General features: G+C 43.5%; 1 pseudogene; it reads left to right on the forward strand.

The window, feature by feature from the left end:
- LOC146565134 (neoverrucotoxin subunit alpha-like) overlaps positions 1 to 23,263 on the forward strand; it is a 30,578-nt pseudogene that overhangs the window by 3,385 nt on the left and 3,930 nt on the right.

Here is a 23,263-nt window from a genome sequence, read left to right on the forward strand (position 1 = left end):
TTTTTTCCATTTTGTGGATTTCGTGTCTTAAAGGTGTCACACTGTGGAATAATAAAACTCTGCAGAAGAAGCCAGTGGAGCATAATCAGCACAGCAGTGAATTTCACATCAATTTAACGGATTCCATTGAAAAAAAGTCGGCACTGCTGGATGTTAATGGTTCTCTGAAGGCCAGTTTCCTGGGTGGGCTCATTGAAGTTGAAGGATCAGCCAAGTATCTGAATGATAGGAAGAAATCACATCATCAGTGTCGAGTCACACTTCATTACAAAGCTACCACTAAATTCAAACAGCTGATGTTGACTCCTGATGAAACCAAAAACTCTCAAGAAGCAAAAAATGTGAAACGTTTGGCGACACATGTAGTCACAGGAATCCTTTATGGAGCAAATGCTTTCTTTGTGTTTGACAGTGAGAAGCTAGATGATAGCAGCATTCAGGTAATCCAGGATAGCATACAAGCTATCCTAATAAAAAAGATCACCTCATTTAATGTTGAGGGGAAAGTTGACATCAAGCTGAGTGATGAAGAAAAAGCTGTGACTGATAAATTCACCTGCAAGTTCTATGGAGACTTCATCCTTGAAAGCAACCCTGCAACATCTGAAGATGCAGTGAAGACCTACATCCAACTTCCAAAACTACTGGGAGAAAACAGAGAAAACTGTGTTCCACTGAAGGTCACACTGATGCCTCTGAAGAAATTCCATCCAAAAGCTGCTTACATGATAAGCAATGGATTTATTAGTAAGGCTGAAGATACCTTACAGGAGCTTCATAACCTTGACATAAGATGCAATGATCTGCTGGAGGACAGAGTGGTGAGAAGCTTTCCACAGATACAAGAAAAGTTGAGCAGATTCAAGAAGCTCTGTGAGTATTTCAGATCTTCACTCCAGGAAACAATGGCTGAGAAACTCCATCAGGGCAGGTGAGGAAGATGAGCAGGAATTAGTGAAAGTGTTTTATGACAGAGACAAGTCACCGTTCAGTCAGGAGAGATTAACCAAGTGGATCAAAGATGAAGAGAGAGAAGTCACCATCATCAGGTACTTTGTAGACATGATGGAGGGAACAAAGATCATCTCAGATCAGTCTGAGCTGGACAGAGAGGTGTTTAAACCAGGAGTAGAGGAAGTTCTCTGCTTTGTTTTCACCTCCCTAAAATCCATTGACCCATATCTGCAGAACATGTCTGACTACTTGGAGAAAAAGAAACTGGAAGGTACTGATGGTAACACTCCACCTACCCAGGACCAATGGTACCGCTCAGATGAAGCAATAAAGCAGATGACAGAAAAGGCCGAAGTTGTCCATGACCTTGCCAAAGCTCTGAAGAACAACAACAGTTTCCGTTTCCTAGTAGCAGCCATTTCAAATGATAATTACAAGGGAGGAAGTATCTACCACTACAGGAAGAACTTCCTGATCACTGAGAATTTCTCAGGGCGTATATCAATGATGTGGAAAATGAAATGGATAGGAGAGATCTGATGTGGTGTAAGTACTTACAAAATAATATTCTTCCAGGTTCATAGTGTAAAATTTTTAACATGAAATTGCTGATTATTTTAATATATAGGGTCACATTTTTCTCAGGTGGCTGCTAAAACAGTAATTATGTACAGAAAAATATTTCAAGTCAGACTGGTTTCTGCTATTGATATTGTCCATAAACTGTCCTTAAATATATGCCTTTTTAAAATAATTAAAATCTTAACTTCTTAAAATATCTTAAACTTCTCTCATTTCTGTGAAATTTGTCTTTGAGTAAAAACCTTTTCATGCATGTCGAAAGAGTTTTCAGGGGTTCCAAAATCAAACTGTAAAAACCAATCTACTTGATGCAGAAAAATAATGTACGTCAAGAACAATTAATCTGACAGAGTTATAAAGAGCAAAAGTAAGGAAAAGTATTCCTAAGTAATAAAGTTGGTAAAGTTTTAAAATAACTCCAACTGAATGAGACATGAAGCAACTCCAGGTGAGGGACAAGTTCCAGCTCCAAGTGGAGGAGTTTAAGTATCTAATTCAATTCAAGGTTCAAGGTTCAAGGTTCTTTATTTGTCACATGCATAGTTATACAAGTATAACACACAGTGAAATGTAGCCTGACACGCTCCTCGACATGTGCAAAAATTGGGGGGGGGGGGGGGGGGGTGTAGAGGAAGAACATTATATATATATATATATATATATATATATATATATATATATATATATATATATATAGTATATACACTGGGTGAATGTGCAGTAGTAGCAGCAAGCAGGTGAATTCTGTACATTAATATGAATAGACATCTGACTATTTTACAGGATAGACAATATAAACATATTTAAAATTAAAGGAATTGAAATGTACATTGTGCCTTGGTTTAGTGTCTGGAAGAGTCCTGACTCAGTCAATTATAGATGATGTGAGAGGGCGGGTGTGTGTGTTTAGGGCCCGGATGGCTTGGGGATAGAAGCTCCTCTTGAGTCTCTCTGTCCTTGCCCGGAAGATGCGGAACCTTCTACCAGATTGCAGAAGTTGGAACAGTTTGTTGCCAGGATGGGACGGGTCCTTCAGTATCTGCGCTGCTCTAGTCCGGCATCTCCTGGTGTAGGTGTCCTGAAGCGGGGGGAGAGCAATCCTGCAGCAGCGTTCTGCTGTACGGATCACTCTCTGGAGAGCTTTTTGGTCCTTCACACAGCTGTTCCCAAACCACGATGTCATGTTCTGTGTGAGGATGCTCTCCACAGCGCCTGTATAGAAAATCCTGAGGATCTTTGGAGAGACCCTGAACTTCCTCAGTTGTCGTAGGTGATACAGGCGCTGCCTAGCCTTTTTGGTCTGGACCTGAATGTGGGCAGCCCATGTCAGGTCTGAGGAGATGTGGACACCAAGATACTTGAAGGACTGCACCCTCTCCACTGGAGCTCCATTGATGATAATGGGCTTGTAGTTAGGGCTGCTCGATTATGGCAAAAATGATAATCACGATTATTTTCACTGAAATTGAGATCACGATTATTTGACGATATTTATTTAACCCTTTAAGACCTACTATAGAACCAAGTCCACCAGAGCTTATATTATTTTTTTACATGCTGTAGTGCCATTTGTGGGAGCATTTCAAGTTGCTATACATCAATTCAACTGTTATAGCCCATATTTTAATAATATGTATGCATTAAGTCCATAGTAATTACATAAATTGCAAAAAAGTGCAATAAACTACAAAAAAAATTGAAAATCGCTTTTGTTTTGTTTACATATATTTCTACTTGGAGAAATTTAAGAGGTTTATCCCTCAAAACTTTAAATACAATAAAGTTGCAAAAAATAGTCCCACCACAGGAACTTTATTTTGAGTGTCTTCATAGTTTTATTTTGGAGATACAGCAATTTTTATATACTGCAGGAAAAACAAAAAACAATCCTATGATGCAAATTTGCAAAGAAAACAGCATGTGCATCATTTCACTGTGGGAAGTGTTACGAACAGCTGATAGGAACGGCAAAGCGTGTTTCTGGAATATTATGTTTTTGTTCCTGCAAGTGCTTTTTATGCAATTTTTGCAAAGCTATATGTGGAACGAAACCGTGACCGAGGACAAGCTGATGGCATCAGATGTAAGTACAACTCCTCCGGTTTCATATGCAAAACAAATTATTGCGCTAGCTTACACGGTTCAGGTTCTACAGGGATTTAACAATAGTTACGCAAAACGGAGCATGCAGCTCTGACCGGCTTTAAAGGGTTAACAATGACTTTAAAAAAATAATATAAAATAGTGTGCAACACCACTGAAGTTTTTTTTTTTAAACTCTCTTTTCAACCAACGGCAGTCACTCTCCAAATAACTCCTGCTTAGCTTTCCGAGCTTCCCTCGGGTCCTCTTAATCAGCGGTCTCCAACCTTTTTTGCGCCACGGACCGGTTTATGCCCGACAATATTTTCACGGACCGGCCTTTAAGGTGTCGCGGATAAATGAGGGAGGGGCTAATAATCGGCTCAGTCATTTTTAATGATCGTTGAAAGCCCAGATCGTAATCGTGATTAAAATTCGATTAATTGAGCAGCCCTACTTGTAGTCTCTGTGCTGACCCCTTCTGAAGTCCACCACCAGCTCCTTGGTCTTGCTGACGTTCAGCTGGAGGTGGTTGTCCTGGCACCACGATGCCAGATTCTTCACTTCATCCATGTAGGCCGCCTCATCGTTGTTGGAGATGGCACCCAACACCACTGTGTCGTCAGCAAACTTCACAATGGTGTTGGAGCCATGGGTGGCCACACAGTCTGAAGTGTAGAGGGAGTAGAGCAGTGGCGAGAGGACACATCCCTGAGGTGCTCCTGTGTTGATGGTGATGCTGTTCAATTCAATTCAATTTTATTTATACTGCGCCAAATCACAACAATAGTCGCCTCAAGGTGTTTTATATTGTAAGCTAGACCCTAAAATAACACATAAAGAGAATAAACCCAACAATCATATGACCCCCTATGAGCAGCACTTTGGCGACAGTGGGAAGGAAAAACTCCCTTTTAACAGGAATAAACCTCCAGCAGAACCAGCCTCAGGGAGGGGCGGGGCTCCACCCCTCCCACTCACAGCAGATTGAATTCTTTTTCAGTCACCACTCTCTTCCCCTTGAGGACACTCTCTACCACTTCATCCAAGTTAAACCATAATTCCTCTCACTTTTCAAACTGACATCCACCATGTGGGACATGCACAGTGACAACATTCAACATCCCTACTTCGATTTCCAGCTTCAAACTCATGATCCTGGCTGGCACTCCCTTCAGCCACACTGTACATAGTCACATACTCTTCCTTCAAAATGACTCGTATTCCATTTCTTTACATTTACATCCCTTTACTAGTCATCGGCCCTGCATTTAAAGTATCTACTTTCCCCTCCAAACTCCTCCCTTTCCTTCTCTCTTGTTGCCTCCTAACACACCTTCCACGTTTCCTCTTCTTTTGTCTTTGGCCACCAGTAGCAGTCTCCATTGGTACCTTAATAAATAATAATAATATTAATAAATTTTATTTATGAGCGCCTTTCAAGTCACCCAAGGACACGTTACAATAGGATAAAACACTTAGTAAAACAATGGCAGAATAAGAACAATAAAACAAAAGCACAAGATAAAATGAACAAACAGTGGGTTCACAGTGAATATGCAGATTTGAACAGATGGACTTTGAGCTGGGATTTAAACTGGGGGAGAGAACCAGTGTTTCTTATTTCTGGGGGTAGAGAGCTCCACAGCCTGGGAGCAGAGCAGCTGAAAGCTCTGCTTCCCATGGTGCTGAGGCAGAAGGAAGGTACAGCAAGCTGGAATAGAAGGAGAAGATCGAAGTGAGCGGGTAGAACAGGTAGTGGTTAACAGGTCAGAAAGGTAAGGAGGAGCAAGGTTATGAATGGCCTTGAAGGTGAGCAGAAGAAGTTTGAATATTATCACTGTGAGCCAGTGGAGTTCCAGAAGAACAGGTGATGTGCTGGTAGGAGGGGCTCTGGTGATAAGGTGAGCAGCAGAGTTCTGAACCAGTTGAAGCTTATGGAGGGATTTTTGGGGAAGACCATGCAAAAGAGAATTGCAGTAGTCATATGGGAGGTAACGAGACTGTGGACAAGAATGGACGTAGACTGGGTGGAAAGTGAAGGACGTGATCTCTTAATGCTGCGTAGATGGAAGTAGGCGGAACGGGTGAGGTTATTGATGTGAGATTTATAGGAAAGTGAACTGTCTAGGATGACACCAAGGCTCTTAACCTGAGGAGAAGGGAGAACTGAGGAGTCATCAAAATCAAATCAAATCAAATCACTTTTATTGTCACATCACATGTGCAGGCACACTGGCACAGCACATGCGAGTGAAATTCTTGTGTGCGAGCCCCACAAGCAACAGAGATGTGCAAACACAACAACACAAACGAGCAAAATACAAGAATGGCCAACCTGAAACTAATAAATATATGTACAATATATAATAGTGTATGCATTTCTGGATGTGTATACTAAATATTTTCCTACGTGTGTGTGTGTGTGTGTGTGTGTGTGTATACACATTTTTACAAATTAAATAGTAAAAAAAAAAAAAAATAAATAATAATAATAATAATAATAATAATAATAATAATAAAATATATAAAATATACAGAGTTGAATATGTGCAAAACAAGTGGCATTTATATACAGTGTGTAGTGCATAATGTTGAAGTTCCAGTAGTGAAGCTGAGGTGTCTATGACGTGTTCAGCAGTCTGATGGCCTGATGGAAAAAGCTGTCTCTCAGTCTGCTGGTACGGGACCGGATGCTGCAGAACCTCCTTCCTGATGGAAGCAGTCTGAACAGTTTATGGCTGGGGTGACTGGAGTCCTTGATGATCCTCCCCGCTTTCCTCAGGCACCGCTTCCTGTAGATGTCTTGGAGGGAGGGAAGCTCACCTCCAATTATCCGTTCAGAGCACCGCACTACTCGCTGGAGAGCTTTGCAGTTGTAGGCGGTGCTGTTGCCATACCAGGTGGTGATGCATCCAGTGAGGATGCTCTCAATGGCACAGTGATAGAAGGTCCTGAGGATGCGGGGGCTCATGCCGAATCTTTTCAGTCTCCTGAGAAAGAAGAGGCGCTGCTGCGCCTTCTTCACTGTTTTGTTTGTGTGTACTGACCACGTAAGATCCTCAGCCAGATGTACTCCAAGGAACCGGAAGCTGCTCACTCTCTCCACAGCAGCGCCGTTGATGGTGATGGGGGTGTGTACTTCTCTGCACCTCCGGAAGTCCACTATCAACTCCTTTGTCTTTGTGACGTTGAGGGTGAGATGGTTGTCTTGACACCAGTGGGTCAGGGCGCTGACCTCCTCCCTGTAAGCCGTCTCATCACCGTTGGTGATAAGACCCACCACTGTAGTGTCGTCCACAAACTTCACAATGATGTTGGAGCTGTTAGTGGCTGTGCAGTCGTAGGTGTAGAGTGAGTACAGGAGAGGGCTCAGTACACACCCCTGTGGAGCACCAGTGTTCAGTGTGATGGGGGATGAGGTGATGCTGCCCAGTCTGACCACTTGGCGTCTGTCAGACAGGAAGCTAAGGATCCAGCTGCAGAGGGAGCTGCTCAGTCCTAGATCCTGCAGTTTCCTGTCCAGCTTCGAGGGAACGATGGTATTGAATGCTGAGCTGTAATCTACAAACAGCATCCTCACATTCGTGTCTCTCTTCTCCAGGTGTGACAGGGCAGTGTGTAGTGTCAGGGCTATGGCATCATCAGTGGACCTGTTGTGGCGGTATGCAAACTGTAGAGGGTCCAGTGAGTCGGGTAGTGCAGAGCAGATGAAGTCCCTGACCAGCTTCTCGAAGCATTTGCTTACGATGGGGGTCAGGGCTACAGGTCGCCAGTCGTTCAATGAGTCATCGATGGTGAGTGAGAAATGGTTTGCCTTCAAAAGGTTGGATTTGGTGCCAATAAGGAGGATCTCAGTTTTATCCTCATTGAGTTTTAGAAAATTAGAGCTAACCCAGGATTTTAACTCGGATAGACATTCTGAAAGGGAGGAAGGTGGGAGGGAGGAATCAGGTCTGCAGGAGAGCTATAACTGGGTGTCATCAGCAAAACAGTGAAACTGAAGATCAAATTTGCAGAAAATGGTACCTAGAGGGAGGATGTATATTATGAAGAGGAGAGGGCCTAAAACTGAGCCTTGGGGTACACCAGAGGTGACGGGGAATAGACGAGAGCGGAATGACCTTAGTTGAATAAACTGGGAACGGTCGAGGAGATATGATTGAAACCAGGCGAGGGGTGTGTCAGAGATGCCGAGAGTGGAAAGTCTGCTTAGAAGTACAGAGTGAGAAATGGTGTCAAAGGCTGAGCTGAGATCTAAAAGGACGAGAATGGTGAGAAGACCAGAGTCAGCTCCGATTAGAAGATCGTTAGTGACTTTAAGTAAAGCAGTTTCTGTACTGTGACATGAGTGAAAACCAGATTGAAATCTCTCTTAGATGTTATTATTAAACAGGTGTAAATGAAGTTGAGCTGCAACCACTTTTTCGAGTATCTTAGAAATGAAGGGTAGATTGGAAATCGGACGGAGGTTGTTAAAGTTGTTAGGATCTAAAGAAGGTTTTTTTCAGTATAGGAGTGACTAGAGCAGTCTTCAATAAGGAGGGAACGATACCGGTGGTGAGAGAAGAGTGAATGATAGCAGAAATGAGTGGGAGTAAGAGAGGCAGGATTTCACAAGCCCCGTGGGCATGGGGTCAAGATGACATGTGGCAGGCTTTGATTTACATATGAACTCGGAAATATCAGATAAATCAGGAAGATGAAAAGTGGAAAACGGCTCAAAAAGGAGAAAAGGTTCTGGAGAGGGAGTAGACACAACATTTGATCTGAGTTGGTGGTGAATGTTATTGATTTTCGTAGTCCAGAACAGCATCAAGGAGTTGCATGTTTCAGAGGAATAGAAGTGCGGTGGTAAAGCGTTGGGGGGTTGAATTAGTTTGTTGAGAACTGAAAGCAGAGTCCTTGCATTACCCTCATAAGAACTGATAATACCAGAGTAGAAGCTTTGTTTGGACTTACTGATGGAGTCTTGGTGGTATTTATAGATTTCTGAATAAACAGTTAAACCAGATTTCTTATATTTACACTCTAGCTGCCGAGCTTTGGCCTTCAGAGCTCGGAGGTCAGAGGTAAACCAGGGAGCAGAGCGAGCGAAGGAAACAGAGTGGGTTTTTACAGGAGCCAGAGAATCAAGGACAGTGTGTAGACAATTATTATAAAATAACAACAAATCATCAGGAGTGGAATAGAAGTCCTTGATCTGAACATTGTCCAAACTGGTAGTGAGAGTGTCCATATTAATGTTCCTGATGTTGTGGAATGAGATGAGACGGGTTGGCTTGGTAGAAGAGCAGTCCTGTTTGTGGCACATTAGTATATGTGAGGGGGCAAACTCCTCAAGATGGGTGGTGACCATGGTGGCCATTTAGAAGTCGGCCATCTTGGATACAACTTTTGCTTTTTCAATAGGAAGAGGGCCATGTGACACATCAAACTTATTGGTAATGTCACAAGAAAAACAATGGTGTGCTTGGTTTCAACATAACTTTATTCTTTCTACCCACCAGCTCGATAGCTGTGTCTGGTGTTGTAGGGAGTTATGAAGTCAGGAAGGCTGTACTGTTTTACGAGTACTCTCTATATCAGGCATATGGCGGGGGAGTACTTAGCACTTAACCTAGCTCAGCTTTCTCACAGTGACACAAGGGCAATTTCTTGTTGCTTTAGCTGATTTTATGCTAGCCACTGCTAACTGCTACTCTTTGGTTCTTCTGGTAGGTGAGCATACTGCTTGTCCACTGGCGTAACTCAAACCTTTCTAAAAGAAGTTAGATTTTATTTCATTTACACTGTGCCAAATCAAAACAACAGTTGCTTTAAGGCTCTTTATATTGTAAGGTAATGACCTTAGAATATCACATAAAGATTATACAAATAATACAGAGAAAATCCCAACAATCAGACAAACGCTTTATGAGCAAGCACTTTTGTGAAAGTGAAAATCTGTCACATTATCATGAATGTGAATCTCTTTTTCTCCATCAGATGCCTGTGGTCTCAGCCTGGATCCAAACACAGCACACTGTGAACTCCTTCTGTCTGAAGGAGACAAGGAGGTGACAAGAGGAGAGAAACAGCCATATCCTGACCTTCCTGAGAGATTCAGTGAGGTTCCTCAGATTCTGTGCAGAGAGGAACTGACTGGCCGCTGTTACTGGGAGGTGGAATGCAAAGCTTTTCTTCAAGCTTGCGTGGATGTAGATGTTTGCTACAAACAACTTGAGAAGAAAGGAAACAATGATGCATGCAGGCTTGGAAAAAACACTATTTTGTGGTGTTTTACTCACCATCCAGATCAAGGTTCAGGTGAAAACCCTCTAAGTTTCTGTGCAAAACATAATAATGAGTCCAAATATTACCCTGTTCCTCCTACTGGCTGTCCAGACTGGGAGTGTTTCTGGACTGAGTTGCAGGCACTCTGTCCTTTTATTGTGTCTCATCTGACAAACTGAGTCACATTCACAGCTTCAGAACTAAATTCTCTGAGCCTGTTTATCCAGCATTCTTCCTCCATAATCAGCCAGAATTCAGTAATACTGCAGGACTCATGTCTGCTTATTTTTTTATTTTACCTTTTATGATAATAGTGAGGTTTCCAACTTCAGTTAAGCTGATGTTCTAATATGACAATTAAAAATTGCCTTCCACAGCATAACTGGTTTGTATCAACGTTTCTTTCTTTTTGCTCTTCCTGTGATTTAATGTTGAAAAGCTTTTAATGTATTCACGTTTCGTTGAATTTTGCAGGCATTTTCTTCCAGCTGATGTGAGATTAGAATCCAAGTGATGTAAAAATTATGTGTCTGATATTTTATCCAATGTGTTGTATTTGATCAGCTGAACAGCTGCTTAGAAATTATTCACTTTTATATTTGAAGAATTTTAATTTAGTCTGATTGTTACAGATGACTCTGACTTCACATTTTTGATGTGTTCATATTATATGCTCTTTATTGATTGTTTGATTGTTATTTAGAGTTTTGACTTTAAGGTTGATGACTGATAACAATTTGTTCTGCATAAGTTGTGATTTTAGGAGGAAACTTGTTAGTTAACCATAAATAAAAAAAAAGTAAAAAGCAGGAATCATATAGTATTTATACATTTAGCTATCCATGTGTCCTCAAACATCAATGAAAAATATATGGAAAATGAGTTTGCCTCCTTATTACTATATAGTATAGAGAAAATAAATAATATACTTTTATAAACTAAGATTTTAGACATTTTTATCTGCTGATTGTTTGATTTAACTAATCAATTTTTAAGTCATAAAATGAGGGAAAAATAACTAATTGTAGCTCAGAGTGACATCTATCAGTGACAATTAAAAACAAAAAGATGTTCAGTTCACAGTGAATTCTTCCACAGCATGTCTGTATCCTGTCTTCCTTCTCTCACCCCAACCAATCACAGCAGATGGCCCCGCCCCTCCCTGAGCCTGGTTCTGTTGGAGGTTTCTTCCTGTTTAAAGGGAGTTTTTCCTTCCCACTGTCGCCAAAGTGCTTGCTCGCGATCAGAATCAGAATCAGAAAGGGTTTTATTGCCAAATGTTGAGCAGGTTTACAACATTAGGAAATTGCTGCGGTGCTTCAGTGCAAACATACTGTCGTAAATTGCGCTTAAATAGACATGAAAAAAAAAGTAAGAATAAGAATTAAAAGTGCTACGTAGAAAGATATATACATGAGTGCAGGTGGTGATCAGTGCCAAAACATGGAATGATGCAGTGAACACAGCGTAGGGTCATGTGTTAGTGGTGGGAACAGTCGTACGTTTATTGTTCATGTGTCCAACAGCAGAGGGGAAGAAACTGTTCTTATGGCGAGAGGTTCTGGTGCGAATGGACCGGAGTCTCCTGCCTGAGGGGAGCAGGTCAAACAGACTGTGTCCAGGGTGAGAAGGGTCAGCTGAGATCCGAGCTGCACGCCCCAGTGTCCTGGAGGTGTACAGGTCCTGCAGAGATGGGAGTCTGCAGCCAATCACCTTCTCAGCAGAGCGCACAACACGCTGCAGTCTCTGTTTGTCCCTGATAGTGGCTCCAGCGTACCACACGGTGATGGAGGAGGTGAGGATGGACTCGATGATTGCAGTGTAGAATTGCATCATCGTCCGTGTTGGCAGGTTGAATTTCTTCAGCTGCCTCAGGAAGTACATCCTCTGCTGGGCTTTCTTAATGACGGAGGTGATGGTGGGCTCCCACTTCAGGTCCTGGGTGATGGTGGTACCCAGGAAGCGGAATGAGTCCACAGAGGTGATGGGGGTGTCAGTCAGGATGATGGGGGGGAGTGGGGCTGTGTGCTTCCTGAAGTCCACAATAATCTCCACTGTCTTCTGGGCATTCAGCACCAGGTTGTTGACTTTAGACTTTAGAGGGAAAACCAGCACACCGCAGACCACGGCCTCTCTGTGTGAGGATCTAAACGTATTCTACGCTAGATTCGACACAGCGAACACCATGAGACCGGACAGTGTGCGCACCGCGGATGACGTCAGTGCGCACACTGTGTCTGAGGAGGATGTGCGGAAGTGCTTCAGGAAGGTGAACGCACGCAAAGCTACTGGTCCGGACGGGATTCCCGGCCGCGTCCTCAGGTCATGCGCGGCTCAGCTGGCTGGAGTGTTCACGCACATCTTCAACCTTTCCCTCTCTCTGTCTGTAGTCCCAGCCTGCTTCAAAATGGCCACCATCGTCCCTGTACCCAAATCCTCCACCATCTCCTCATTGAACGACTGGCGACCTGTAGCCCTGACCCCCATCGTAAGCAAATGCTTCGAGAAGCTGGTCAGGGACTTCATCTGCTCTGCACTACCCGACTCACTGGACCCTCTACAGTTTGCATACCGCCACAACAGGTCCACTGATGATGCCATAGCCCTGACACTACACACTGCCCTGTCACACCTGGAGAAGAGAGACACGTATGTGAGGATGCTGTTTGTAGATTACAGCTCAGCATTCAATACCATCGTTCCCTCGAAGCTGGACAGGAAACTGCAGGATCTAGGACTGAGCAGCTCCCTCTGCAGCTGGATCCTTAGCTTCCTGTCTGACAGACGCCAGGTGGTCAGACTGGGCAGCATCACCTCATCCCCCATCACACTGAACACTGGTGCTCCACAGGGGTGTGTACTGAGCCCTCTCCTGTACTCACTCTACACCTACGACTGCACAGCCACTAACAGCTCCAACATCATTGTGAAGTTTGCGGACGACACTACAGTGGTGGGTCTTATCACCAACGGTGATGAGACGGCTTACAGGGAGGAGGTCAGCGCCCTGACCCACTGGTGTCAAGACAACCATCTCACCCTCAACGTCACAAAGACAAAGGAGTTGATAGTGGACTTCCGGAGGTGCAGAGAAGTACACACCCCCATCACCATCAATGGCGCTGCTGTGGAGAGAGTGAGCAGCTTCCGGTTCCTTGGCGTACACCTGGCTGAGGATCTTACGTGGTCAGTACACACAAACAAAACAGTGAAGAAGGCGCAGCAGCGCCTCTTCTTTCTCAGGAGACTGAAAAGATTCGGCATGAGCCCCCGCATCCTCAGGACCTTCTATCACTGTGCCATTGAGAGCATCCTCACTGGATGCATCACCACCTGGTATGGCAACAGCACCGCCTACAACTGCAAAGCTCTCCAGCGAGTAGTGCGGTGCTCTGAACGGATAATTGGAGGTGAGCTTCCCTCCCTCCAAGACATCTACAGGAAGCGGTGCCTGAGGAAAGCGGGGAGGATCATCAAGGACTCCAGTCACCCCAGCCATAAACTGTTCAGACTGCTTCCATCAGGAAGGAGGTTCTGCAGCATCCGGTCCCGTACCAGCAGACTGAGAGACAGCTTTTTCCATCAGGCCATCAGACTGCTGAACACGTCATAGACACCTCAGCTTCACTACTGGAACTTCAACATTATGCACTCCACACTGTATATAAATGCCACTTGTTTTGCACATATTCAACTCTGTATATTTTATATATTTTATTTTATTTTATTTATTTATTTATTTATTTTTTTTTTACTATTTAATTTGTAAAAATATTGATATTTTAGTAATTTAGGGTAAATTTGTAATTTATCATTAACAGGAACACAGTGGAAAGAAACTATATCATTCGGATTGTCTACATTCAAAGGAACTACTTCCTCTTCCGCCTTTCATAGTCATGTGCGAAATACAGCTGTATAAATGTCTCGCAGCCGCTGGGTGCGCACTCACAACAATGGCTGAACGTAATTGGAGTAATTTGCGGGTGTATTTTACCTCCACAAACAGCCGAGACGTGGTTTGCGATACATGTGGCAAAAAGTGAGGTGTTGTGGCCACACTTGCCAACCTTGAGACCTCAGAATTAGGGAGACATTCAAAAGGGCTGGTGGGGGGTCGATAAATACATTTTACAGTGTTTATTTATCGGATAAAATACGTTAAATGTCACCGTTATTATTGGCCGGCCCAGAAACAGCGGGGGTGTCCAAATTCAGAGGCTGCTTCCACCTGAGGACCCGGCCTTCGCGGTCTAAAGAAAACCGGGTAGTACGTCATGAGCTCCCTTGGTGGAGTGAAACTCGGCCGTCTGCTCCTTGCTATCTAAAATATAACCAGGCACTGATGTAAACACTCGACCGTCTCACACTTTGTTTAATCAGTTTTCTGTTTGACGTTTATTCAGCTGTGTGAAAACCCCGGAGGAACCCTCCCGAGGGATTAATAAAGTTAAATTTAATTTAATCTAATCTAATAACTTTAATCTCAGCCAAACCGATTTACTCACGAACAAATAAAACACTGAAAAAGCCAAACAATAACATGTTTAAGTTATCAAAGTGACTTATATATCATGTTTAACCCGAGTAGCGAAAGACCGCGGGGGTTTGAAGACTATGTGTCAGCTCAGATATTTGAAGTTCACACAGCTACATTCTCACCTGAAAATATGTTAAAAGTTTTTTTGTGACCCAGAAAGGGAAATAAGAGTAATATTTAAAAGTATCTGGAAACTGGAATTGGCTGGGCTGAATTATGAATTCTGAGACATGGTTTTTCAATTTTGTTGTCCGGGTGGAAAATCGGGAGAAATTCGATAGAATGGTGGCTCCGGGAGATTTTCGGGAGGGGCACTGAAATTCAGGATTCTCCCGGAAAAATCGGGAGGGTTGGCATGTATGGTTGTGGCAACATCACTAACCTCGTCAAACACCTCAGAGTAACTCATATCACAGAATATGAAGAGCTTATGTTGAGGCGAACTGAAGAGAAGGACAGGGACAGGTGCTGCTAGGGCGAGACAGACGTCTCTTACTGAGTCCTTTAGTGCTGCAGGCAGGCAAGGTGTTCAAATAGCCACAACTTCAGTTTTTTTATTTCTATGTGATGAACTCTGCATTATTAAGTGATAAGAACAAGAAATCTGATGTCCTGTAATCATTATGACGCTATAACTTGAGATCCAATAAATAGAATAAATTTTTGTACAAAGTATTGGTATCGGATCAGTATCGTCGATACCACCCTGAATATTACTTGGTATCGGATCGGAAAGGAAATCAGTGGTATTGCACATCACTACTGCTGAGCAAACAGTGGAACTACAAAAGTGTCATGGTCCGGAGTCTGCGACTCCGTGTTTATGTTAGTTTATTCGTATTCTGTGGTTTTGGTTGCCTTGGGTGTTTGTACTCTTCTATTTCATGGTTCATGTTCCTATGTTCTGTGTCCCCCAGTCTGTGTTAAGTTGGTGTGTTATGTCATTGCGTGTATGTGTTTCCTGTTTTATTGTGAAGGTCTGCGTCTTATGTGAGTGTTTTCAGTTTGCCTCCCTAGTCTCGTCACGTTAATCACTCCCAGCTGTGTTCCCTACCTGTGTGTAATCTCCCTGTGTTCTCTGAGTGTATTTAAGTTGTGTCTTCTGTCATGGTAGTTGCTGGTTCGTCTGTGTTGTTTCCCCTCGTCTCCCCGTATGTATTTCCCTGGACCTCCCTGCATCTTCGTTTCTGGTTTGTTTTGCTAGTTGTACCCAGTTTAGGTGTCCGGTTTCATGTTCACCCACCATTGCTGTTTGTACCCACTCCTGTAAATAAATACTCACCTGCACCAGAGCCGCCGCCTTTTGGGTCCTTTCTCCAACTCCACACGGCTTGCCCCGGCAAACCGTGACAAAAAGGTGGTTAATGAAAAGCAGCTCAAAGCACGGCTTTAAAGAGACTCACTGAAACACACAACAGTGTCCACATCTGCACTTTATAACAACATAAAGCATCATTATAGGAATAAAACTTTATTTATAAAGCGTACACATCAAAGAGAAGGACACCAGGAACAAAACAAGCCGATCAATGGAACGACATTGTCACGATTTGCGAAGGCAGATCGTGTGGAGATGAGAGAATGAGGACCCAAACGCAGACACAGATACAGGGGAAGGTTTTAACTGAAGGCGAGCCTTTATTTATGGCTGTACGAAAAGTCTACAACACAACAAGCGAAGGGGAACTGAAAAACACTAACAAAAGCTGAACTGGGAGAAGCTATCCAAAAGGAACGTAAAAAACAATGCAAAACCTGTAAGTCGGGAACGAGGAAGCTGAGACATGAGAACACAGATGAACAGAAGATCCAATGATGGGAAGCACACACAATAAATACACAGAGAGGAACGATGGAAATTCACAACAGGAAGGAGACGCAGCTGAACCTTATTAGACCTGACGAGACAAAGAGGAAGAAAACCTCAAAACACTGAATGTGGGACACTCTAAAGTAAAACAGGAAACAACACGAACATAGAAACCAGGAACACTAGACAATGAACACAAGGGAGGCACACAGACAAAATCTAGGGGCTGGAAAATCATAAAAGTATTAAAGGATAACCAAGGAGTTAGAAATACAAAAAACAAAACCACGAAAAAACACAAAATCCCAGAATATTAAATAAACCAGACAGAGAAAGAGCAAATGAGAGCACTCAGACACACAGGGCTTACACTAACAGAGCACACAGCTGGAAAGCTTTACAAGCTGACTATGAGTTCACTCTAGATAAAGCTGCCTAAGGAAAGAAAGCTGGTTTGGATCAATGAAGCTGCAAAATATAAACAGTTCAAACTGTTCTGTGAAAAGAAATCAGATCAAACTGACATGATGTAACCTTGATACCAGCATATTCACTGTTGTGCAACTCAGTCGAGTTTATTTCAAAGAAAAAGTGCAACGAGGAAGAGATTTGGTCACACACACCCTGTCTGTCTGATACAGTAAGTTCAACACAGCCAGGCTTTCTTTGTGTTAACTCTGGCTTTCTGCTTCAGGATCAAGCTCCAACTACCCTAATCAGAGACATTAGAATAGGTGATAGAGAAAAGAGAAAACAGAGCTAGCTAATCTTATGGTCTGATCACCACAAGCACAAAAATAAATACTTGAAGTCAAACTCAGATACTTGCTCTGGACCCAGTTATGGGTGCAGCATTAGTTACCAGGGTGATAGAGCCAGGTAAACAGAGAGCTGCCTTCATGTTCAGGGACCACAGCACTGCCACAATGACACTCTGGTGTTTCGAGTTATTTTGAGTATTACTTAATATAACAGATATTTCCTGGTTGGTTCCTTTATGATTATATTCTCAGTGTAATTTATACGTTTTCTTAGTTTTGCTGCCATCTGTGATCTGCTTTCTGTTGTGGTAAGTTATAGTTCCTATTTAATTCATTGAGTTTAAGGTTGACCTGCCTCCCCTGTGTTCCCACAGAAGTCTCTGTCTCCATATAGGCTTTCCCTTTCATTGTTACTTCCTGTTTTCTTTTGATAGTCTTTTGTGAAGGAAGCCAAGATTAAGAAACTACAACTTTACATTAGAATGTGCAGACTCCACCCTTTCATAATCAGTGCATAGAGCTTGTTTGCTCCAGTCCACTGAACTGTTCAGGGAGTTTTTAGGACTTCCTGATAATAATGAATTACAGTCGTCCAGCCTGGAAGTAATAAATGCATGAACTAGTTTTTCAGATGGAAGAAAGCAGTCTTACATATTTGTTTAATATGTGCGGTGAAAGACACATATTAAACAATGACTCCAAGGTTCCTCACAGTGTTACTGGAGGCCAAGGTAATGCCATCCAGAGTAAGAATCTGCTTAGATACCATATTTCTAAGGTTTTCAGGGCCGAGTACAATAACCTCAGTTTGATCTGAATTAAGAAGCAGAAAGTTAGCGGCCATCCAGGTCTTTATGTCTTTAAGACATTCCTGCAGTTTAACTCATTGGTGTGTGTTATCTGGCTTCATGGACAGATAGAGCTGGGTGTCATCTGCATAGCAGTGTAAATGTATGCTATGTCTTCTAATGATGCTGCTTAAGGGAAGCATGTATAATGTAAACAGAATAGGTCCTAGCACTGAACCCTGTGGAACTCCATAATTAACCTCAGTGTGTGGAGAGGACTCTCCATTTACATGCACAAACTGGAGTCTATTAGATAGAATTCAGATTTTACATTTTTACTATTAGAAAAGTCCCTGCATCCTTAAATGTCTCCCGTTGTCCAGAGTTCTCTCTGACTGTCTCCTTGGTGCATTTAAACCCCTGTTCCTCCCGGTCCTTGTCGTCTGTTGTCTTCGTCTCTGTTATCAGTCATCATAATTTTACCTTCTCTGTGCAAGTCTGCAAATTTCTTTATTAAATCATAAGATTCATAAATTCATCAAGTCTCTCTGTGCCAGGGTCCTCATCACAAAACATGACATCACTGTTTTGTACATTTTAACACAATTTAATCCCCACATTTGTGAAAGAAAAGCAAAACACTTTTTTGAAAAGTCTGTAACAAAACCATCAAATCTGATAAAGGTTATTTAAATGCTGCTAAAGAAGAATGGATTGGAATAAAAAAATACATATCCTGACCTTAATTACTGCGGGAGAATAATGAATGATGCTCACAATGAGTAAAAAGTAAACAGTGCATTTTTTGGATAGAGATTCACCTTTAAAGTGTATGTATTATATAATACAGATCCATAAAAAATCCTTGAAATGTACAAAATATTATTAAAAAATAAAAAAAAACTGAGACACCTTGGCCTCTGGTACAATGTATACAATATATGAAAAGATCTTTACTCCAGATACTACTATGGCTTTGCAGATTTTTCCTTTTCTTTTAACTTATGTCGCCTCACCTTGAGGTTGGTAAATCTGTCTATCACATTTTGGTGGTCAAGTCTCTCAAGCATCTTTCTCTTTTTTTTTTTTTTTTTTTGTTGTTGTTTTTGTGTCCTGTCTGGCACTGTAGCAATCAGAATTATTGTCTGAAGGCCAAGAAAAGTGCCCAACAGATTTACTTTCCCAATTGGGCCTTTTCCTATACTGGTCCACTTGATTGTCATAGTTTATTTGATCTTTATTAGTTATTTTTATTCTAAGTTATTGTAATCAGGCCAGACTGGACTCGGGGATGGGAAAGAAAAACAAGAAAAGTTTTTTCCTCTTTATCTTTTCCTGGATCACCTGTTGAGAAAGAAAAAAGGAAACAAGCAGAAGAAGACTACAGCAATAGAATAAAAAACATGATCTACGGGAATATAACAGTGAATACTAAATATTAAACATTATTGTGCAGCACGTAAGATCGACAGCGCACAGTGTGCTTTGAGGTAGGAGCCAAAAAGGGTGTAGTTTGTGTGTGTGAGCACCCGTGTGTACACCTGTGAGTATGGACGCACTCGTTTATAAAAGGTTCCTTCATGTAATGATCTGCTAGAGGGTGTGGGGGGGCCACAGCCCCGCCCACCAGGGCATGAAGCAGGTATGGAGGAGATCAAGGCTCCAGACATCCAGAGGCCCCCAGAACACAACCAAGGAAGACCAACAGAGGGGCAGCCGCGCCACTGTCCCAGAAAGAGCTGAGGAGAGTCCCAGATGAGGGCTCACTCAGCAGCCGCGGAGCAGAAGCCAGGGGGGGTTGCAGTGACGCGCCCGTGAGCTCCGCCAGCAGCCAGCTGTGCCAGAGTGACCGAGCCCCAGGCCGAGATGCCGAGGGCACCCCACCCCCGAAGTGGCCCGAGCGAGCCCCAGGCTCCAGGCCCCGATAAGCAGCCACCAAGGAGTGAGCCGGTGTGTACCTGGACGCCCATCCCCGGACACAAAGAACCACCAACGCACCGATGTCTGAGGGCGTCTGCTACTGGCGGGGGGGGGGGGGGGGGGGGGGGAGATAGGCCTCCAAACCTTGGAGGGCCTGAGATGTCCCCAGAGAGGTGGCGTCTGATACCCAACCTGACATATAGACACAGACATACAGGCACACACAGATACAAACATCCATTCCCACCCGCTTACTCCACACTCAACCAACGTGGAGACAGACATAGAGAGACACTGTAAACACAATCACACTCCCCAAGCGTACTCTACGAACCAGGTCTAGGTACCCTTGCCCCTGGAGGGGGAAACTGCACCCAGACCCAGGTAGTGTTACCCTTTTCCCTGCGGTGGGGGGAGGCAGACCGCCCCGACTCCGCAGCAGCAGGGAGGCCCCACACTCCAGACCGCAGTCGGACGGCCAACTCCTCCTCCTAGCCCCCCCGCTCCAGCAGGTCGCAGAGAACGGGGGTGTGTGAAGACTCCAAACCTCCCTTGGCCCGCTCATATGTAGTGTTGATGCATGTGTGTTCTAAGGTGCATTTAAAACCCAGGAGGGCATGGAGCTACCTGCCAGAGAGCAGCAGGTAAGCACATAGCCCCTCCTGATAGCCCTCAGTGTCTACGTGTATTTAAAATTGAGAGGTGGGCAACGACGCCAGGGGTGAGGTGTACACCCTGATAGTCTTTTGGAGTCCGTGTGGCGTGCCAACCCCCAAGATCCTATATGTATGTGTAATGAGAGTGTGAGTAATGTGAATGTCTAAGTTGTGGGATAAAACTGAGGCAGAGGCAGCCAGAAGGGGACAGAGGGGGGGATGCCTCCCCTGCACCCTGGTGACACACCTTTACCCCAAGGTCCTGCATGTGTGGGTGATTGTGGTGGAGCAGGAAGAGGGAGGCAGCTGGAGATGGGGAGGGAAGGAAGGGAGGGGCAAGTGACCCCTCCCTGGGGCCAGCTCCCCCGCTGACCCCAGTAGGCACCCCCATACTCTGCAACCCACCAGGGAAAGGGGGCCCAGGCCCATCCGGACCGGGGCCCAGTACAGCAGCGCCGCCTGCCCCCACAGAGCCCGGGACACCCCACCCGACCCCACCACAGAGAAAACTGCACCCACTCATCTTCCAGACTACACGAGACAATAGATGCTCAGGCTGAGATCTTCCTCCATCTTTCCTGTATCTCCCCCTCCTGCAGAGAGTTCCTGAAGAGAGGAGAGCTCCTGCAAGATGTAACAACCTCCCCCACCAGTCCAAGAGCCCCCAAGGTAGCTCGATGCACTGGCGGCACCCTGCGCCAGGGCCGGGCCCCCATACACCCACCCGCCCACAACCCCGGCAACATACCAACCGGGACCAAACCCCCCAAGGCCCAGCCAGGGCCCCAGCCCAGAGACGGAGCACCCCCACAACCCCACGCCCGTCCCGGACCCACCTTTGTATTGAATTAATTGGGATTTCTAATTAGATGAAAGGTTTTTAAGCAAATCTGAGACCAGAAGTTTTGGTCTAAATTAACTGATAAATCCGCTTCCCATTTTGCAATAGGAAGTGATATTGATTCATCTGTTTTAGAAAGCATTCTGTATATTTTGGATAGTAATCTGGGGGTTTTAAGAGTAAGAAATTGAACCACACTTGGTGGTGTTTGTAGTTCAACTTGACCCGGTTTAAATTTCTTTTTTACTATGGATTTAATTTGTTGATATTCTAAAAATCTTTTCTTGTTGATCCCATATTGTGTAACTAGTCCGTCAAATGAAATAAATTCTGTTCCTTCTAATATTTGTTCTAAGTATTTGATTCCTTTACCTGTCACAATACGGCTGTGTGCAGGCAAGAGTAGGACCCAAACGCAAACTCACAGAGTCAAAAGGTAAACTCAAAAAACACAGCTTTATTGCTGGCGTGGAGTGGGACACGAAAAACAATACAAAATAAACTAAACTAAACTGGGAAAACTAAAGCACAAGGAGCCACAGGGAAAAATCACACAGCTATGAGGGAGGACGCAACACTGACAAAGAGAAACATGGGGCTTAAATACACTGAGGGATAACGAGGGGGAATGAGCCACAGGAGGAGAGCACAGCTGAGAGTAATTAAGCAGGACGAGGCAAGGGAAGCAAAACTAGAAATATTAACATAGAACGAACTGTGAAAGTAAAACAGGAAACACACTGACGGAACTCAAGACATGTGAACTTAACAGACTGGGGGAGACAGAACATAGGGACCTGAAACATGGAACAGAAAGGCACAGTAAATCAACATGAACATAACAACGCCACAGGGGAAGAGTAAAACAAAATGCAGGAACACAGGACCTCTTTCAAAATAAAACAGGAAACATGAGACAGCCATGATAATACAAACTTGATAACATAAGACACGCAGCATGAAACACGAAGGTTGAGGGGAAACTTAAATACAGGGGAAGAAAACACAAGGAGTCTAATAACCAAATGAACTTAGATAACCTAATGAACAAAATAAACTCAAACTCAAAACGCTGGGTCAAAAGACCCAGGATCATGACATTACCACTCCAATCTGAAAAGTTTATCATATTATTGTTTTGTAATATGTCAGGGTTGTTCCAGATAGGTGTACGTTTGCATGGGATTAATGAAGACGCCGTCAATTTTAGAAACTCCCACCATGCTGTCAGAGAAGAGCTGATGTTGATGCTTTTAAAGCATTCATGTCGTTGGATGTTTGAGCTGATAAATGGTAGGTCTGAGATCTCTAGATTATTGCAAAGTGCTTGTTCTACATCTAGCCAAGGTTCATCTAAGAGGGTATGTTTTAGCCATCCTGAGATAAACTGAAGCCTGTTGGCTAAGAAGTAGTGCTGAAAGTTAGGCAGTTCTAGTCCTCCTTTATCCTTGGTCTTTTGTAGTGTTTTTAAGCTTATACGTGGGGGGTTATTTTTCCAAAGGAATTTGGACATGTATGAATCTAGAGATCTGAACCAATCTTGTGGCGGTTTAGTTGGGATCATTGAGAATAAATAATTTATTTTTGGTAAGACCATCATTTTTATAGCGGCAACCCTTCCCATGAGTGATATGGGTAGACATTTCCACCTAGCCAGATCATCTTCTACCTTCTTTAAAAGTGGGATATGGTTTAATTTAGTTAGATCTGCAAGCTTGGGAGAAACATTAATACCTAAATATTTTATATCTCCAGATTGCAGTGGTGTAGAAGAGGAATTATGGAGGGAGCAATTAATCGGTAGGACTGTAGATTTTGACCAGTTAATTGAGTAATCTGATATTCTTGCAAAAGAGTTTATCAATTCAATCACCCCAGAGGGTTTGTGAGTTTTGGAGACAGAGTAACACATCATCCGCATAAAGGCTGATTTTATGTTCCGCGTTCTTGCATTTTATGCCCTTAATTACTGAATTCTGTCTAATTGCTGCTGCTAGTGGTTCAATAAAAATTGCAAACAGTGAAGGGGAGAGTGGGCATCCCTGCCTGGTGC

This window comes from Mchenga conophoros, linkage group LG10, assembly GCF_057382185.1.
Source record: "Mchenga conophoros isolate Kocher_MC1m ecotype Shallow Benthic linkage group LG10, M_conophoros_male_GT1.1, whole genome shotgun sequence".
Lineage (NCBI taxonomy): Eukaryota > Metazoa > Chordata > Actinopteri > Cichliformes > Cichlidae > Mchenga > Mchenga conophoros.